The sequence below is a fragment of the Oncorhynchus clarkii genome, chromosome 15 (genome assembly GCF_045791955.1).
Source record: "Oncorhynchus clarkii lewisi isolate Uvic-CL-2024 chromosome 15, UVic_Ocla_1.0, whole genome shotgun sequence".
In the NCBI taxonomy this organism is placed as follows: Eukaryota; Metazoa; Chordata; class Actinopteri; order Salmoniformes; family Salmonidae; genus Oncorhynchus; species Oncorhynchus clarkii.
In genome coordinates this window covers 9,891,342-9,895,940 of record NC_092161.1, presented here as the reverse complement: position 1 = coordinate 9,895,940, position 4,599 = coordinate 9,891,342, and positions in this window count along the sequence as shown.

Here is a 4,599-nt window from a genome sequence, read left to right as displayed (position 1 = left end):
ATGTAATATCCCTAGTTGATACTTGACTGCTAACATGAATGACTTTCATCTCAAAATGCAGGTGTAAAACACAGTTTATTTCTGCACCTTGCTTTTTGAAAATGCGCCACTGTTTTTATGGCTGTTGTGACAGGCTACATTTCTGTAGCGATTGTGCTTGTGTCGCATAAGCTTTGAACACCTACTTTTTGGGAGTTGCGTGTCAAAAAGTTTGAAGTCTGCTGAGCTATCGAACAGATTGCTAATTTACTGTACAGCTATAGAAACAGGTGAGAGAGGATTGCCATAGAAACAGGTGAGAGAGAATTGCCATAGAAACAGGTGAGAGAGGATTGCCATAGAAACAGGTGAGAGAGGATTGTCATAGAAACAGGTGAGAGAGGATTGCCATAGAAACAGGTGAGAGAGGATTGCCATAGAAACAGGTAAGGATTGTCATAGAAACAGGTGAGAGAGGATTGCCATAGAAACAGGTGAGAGAGGATTGCCATAAACGAACATGCAGTTTGGTCATCAAGAATATGAGCTGTTTATTTTGAAAGCTCACCAGCGATGGGGAATCAAGCAACAATTACTAGCATAGACCTACTGGTCTTTTGGTGTGTACAAATTGCTTGAAATTGATAATTTACTTGTGAAGCTTGCATTTGGAATTTGTTGTTACAATTATTATTAGACTACATAAACAAAATGTGTTGTAGACAAAATAATGAAAGGCATGTCTGGTAGCCTCAATAAATATAAAAAGATTTTTAGTTCATGATAGGGGCTGCACCAAACGATTGATGTATTGTAATAATTGATTATGCTTATGTTGTATTAATAGAAGGGGAGGGGTTATAAGACCCCTCCCTCACTACATTTATAGGGTCCTGGACTACAGATTAGCTATATATATATATATATATATATATATATACAGTGCCTTGCGAAAGTATTCGGCCCCCTTGAACTTTGCGACCTTTTGCCACATTTCAGGCTTCAAACATAAAGATATAAAACTGTATTTTTTGTGAAGAATCAACAACAAGTGGGACACAATCATGAAGTGGAACGACATTTATTGGATATTTCAAACTTTTTTAACAAATCAAAAACTGAAAAATTGGGCGTGCAAAATTATTCAGCCCCTTTACTTTCAGTGCAGCAAACTCTCTCCAGAAGTTCAGTGAGGATCTCTGAATGATCCAATGTTGACCTAAATGACTAATGATGATAAATACAACCCACCTGTGTGTAATCAAGTCTCCGTATAAATGCACCTGCACTGTGATAGTCTCAGAGGTCCGTTAAAAGCGCAGAGAGCATCATGAAGAACAAGGAACACACCAGGCAGGTCCGAGATACTGTTGTGAAGAAGTTTAAAGCCGGATTTGGATACAAAAAGATTTCCAAGCTTTAAACATCCCAAGGAGCACTGTGCAAGCGATAATATTGAAATGTAAGGAGTATCAGACCACTGCAAATCTTCCAAGACCTGGCCGTCCCTCTAAACTTTCAGCTCATACAAGGAGAAGACTGATCAGAGATGCAGCCAAGAGGCCAATGATCACTCTGGATGAACTGCAGAGATCTACAGCTGAGGTGGGAGACTCTGTCCATAGGACAACAATCAGTCGTATATTGCACAAATCTGGCCTTTATGGAAGAGTGGCAAGAAGAAAGCCATTTCTTAAAGATATCCATAAAAAGTGTTGTTTAAAGTTTGCCACAAGCCACCTGGGAGACACACCAAACATGTGTAAGAAGGTGCTCTGGTCAGATGAAACCAAAATTGAACTTTTTGGCAACAATGTAAAACGTTATGTTTGGCGTAAAAGCAACACAGCTGAACACACCATCCCCACTGTCAAACATGGTGGTGGCAGCATCATGGTTTGGGCCTGCTTTTCTTCAGCAGGGACAGGGAAGATGGTTAAAATTGATGGGAAGATGGATGGAGCCAAATACAGGACCATTCTGGAAGAAAACCTGATGGAGTCTGCAAAAGACCTGAGACTGGAGCGGAGATTTGTCTTCCAACAAGACAATGATCCAAAACATAAAGCAAAATCTACAATGGAATGGTTCAAAAATAAACATATCCAGGTGTTAGAATGGCCAAGTCAAAGTCCAGACCTGAATCCAATCGAGAATCTGTGGAAAGAACTGAAAACTGCTGTTCACAAATGCTCTCCATCCAACCTCACTGAGCTCGAGCTGTTTTGCAAGGAGGAATGGGAAAAAATTTCAGTCTCTCGATGTGCAAAACTGATAGAGACATACCCCAAGCGACTTACAGCTGTAATCGCAGCAAAAGGTGGCGCCACAAAGTATTAACTTAAGGGGGCTGAATAATTTTGCATGCCCAATTTTTCAGTTTTTGATTTGTTAAAAAAGTTTGAAATATCCAATAAATGTCGTTCCACTTCATGATTGTGTCCCACTTGTTGTTGATTCTTCACAAAAAAATACAGTTTTATATCTTTATGTTTGAAGCCTGAAATGTGGCAAAAGGTCGCAAAGTTCAAGGGGGCCGAATACTTTCACAAGGCACTGTATATATATATATATATATGCATTATAAGGTTTAATATTGTTTGACAGTTCTTTTCTAGTCTCTACTTCTTATACGAAACGGTCTGAGAGATGTGTGAGTTATAGCAGACAACAGGGTGTGTGTGAGAATCCGCCTCAAGGCTAAAAGAGATTATAAGAGGAGCGAAAGAGATAAGAGACAAGATAGACATACCACTGTAAAGCAACTTGAGGAGTGGAAAATTACTGCTGAGCCCTTAGAAAACACTGGAACTATTGTGTTCTCCTGCAAGTTTGTATTACTGTATATGCATGGGCTTGGTCTCATCAGTAGAAGGTGTTGACGTAGGCAGTTACATCACTAGGGGTTGACTGCAAGCATATTAAAACAACTTGGACCTTTTTTATGTTGCAGAACTTACTCGGAAACATGCGTGCTATGTTCCCGTTGTGAACTTCTGTCTACAATTGCATTAATAAAGGTTTTAGATTGATTTACTTAAATATATTGTCTGATTGCTGATTTCACCAATAAGCAAAATGATTGACAAGGAACCTACCCCAACAGTTGAACAAGTCATTGTCTGTACAGATAAAACAACAACAAAAATACTTGGCTTCAGACTGGACATGAAAGAGAACTCGTGACTCGACTACAACGCACGACATGGACTTGACTCGAGACTCGACCCGTTCTATTTGGGACTCGACCCGTTCTATTTGGGACTCAACCCGTTCTATTTGGGACTCAACCCGTTCTATTTGGGACTCGACCCGTTCTATTTGGGACTCGACCCGTTCTATTTGGGACTCGACCCGTTCTATTTGGGACTCGACCCGTTCTATTTGAGACTCGACCCGTTCAATTTGGGACTCGACCCGTTCTATTTGGGACTCGACCCGTTCTATTTGGGACTCGACCCGTTCTATTTGGGACTCGACCCGTTCTATTTGGGACTCGACCCGTCCTATTTGGGACTCGACCCGTTTTATTTGAGACTCGACCCGTTCAATTTGGGACTCGACCCCTTCTATTTGAGACTCGACCCGTTCAATTTGGGACTCGACCCGTTCTATTTGGGACTCGACCCCTTCTATTTGAGACTCGACCCGTTCTATTTGGGACTCGACCCGTCCTATTTGGGACTCGACCCATTCTATTTGGGACTCGACCCGTTCTATTTGGGACTCGACCCATTTGAGACTCGACCCGTTCTATTTGGGACTCGACCCATTTGGGGCTCGACCCGTTCTATTTGGGACTCGACCCGTTCTATTTGGGACTCGACCCGTTTGAGACTCGACCCGTTCTATTTGGGACTCGACCCATTTGGGGCTCGACCCGTTCTATTTGAGACTCGACTTGACACTTTGACCTTGTTACTTGAGACCTGATTGTGACTCGAATAATAGTGACTTGGTCCCACCTCTGCTTTTTTACCTTGGCAGTGAGAAACGATGAGCGACTAAATATTGAGTTGAATCCCACGCTTGGGAAAATACTTGAAAACAGAAGATTATTTTCTCACAGAGAGCTGGCTGTGAGGAGGAGACAGTTGGTTTTAATAGTGGCATCTGAGAGTGTTTCTCACTGTTCAGCGCCAGCATATCCCTGGTTAACACAGAGCATTCAGCCTTACCAACAGCTGTCTCCACACCTGATCATTCCCAGTGCTCAATGGAGCATTCAGCCTGACCAACAGCTGCCTCCACACCTGGCCAAAGTTACCACTAACTCTATGTAGACCGGATATAATAGTTATTTATCTTCATATATACAATGTTAACATGACAAGTTACCACTGGTCAATTAATTAAAGATGACATTCCATATGAAGAATCACCTCATAATAATAAACTTCATTTAGATTTTTTATTTGGTCAGATGGAAATAATAAAATATAAATAACATTTACTAATTCTTTCATATGAAAATACTTTATATTGATTAAAGGAAAACTCCACCCAAAAACGATCTTTTGGCAAAATGCATCATACCGGTTGAATTTCGGTATTTTGAAAGTTATATATCTTGAAAAAGTGATTGGTGACATGCAAAATATTTTGGGACTATATCAACAA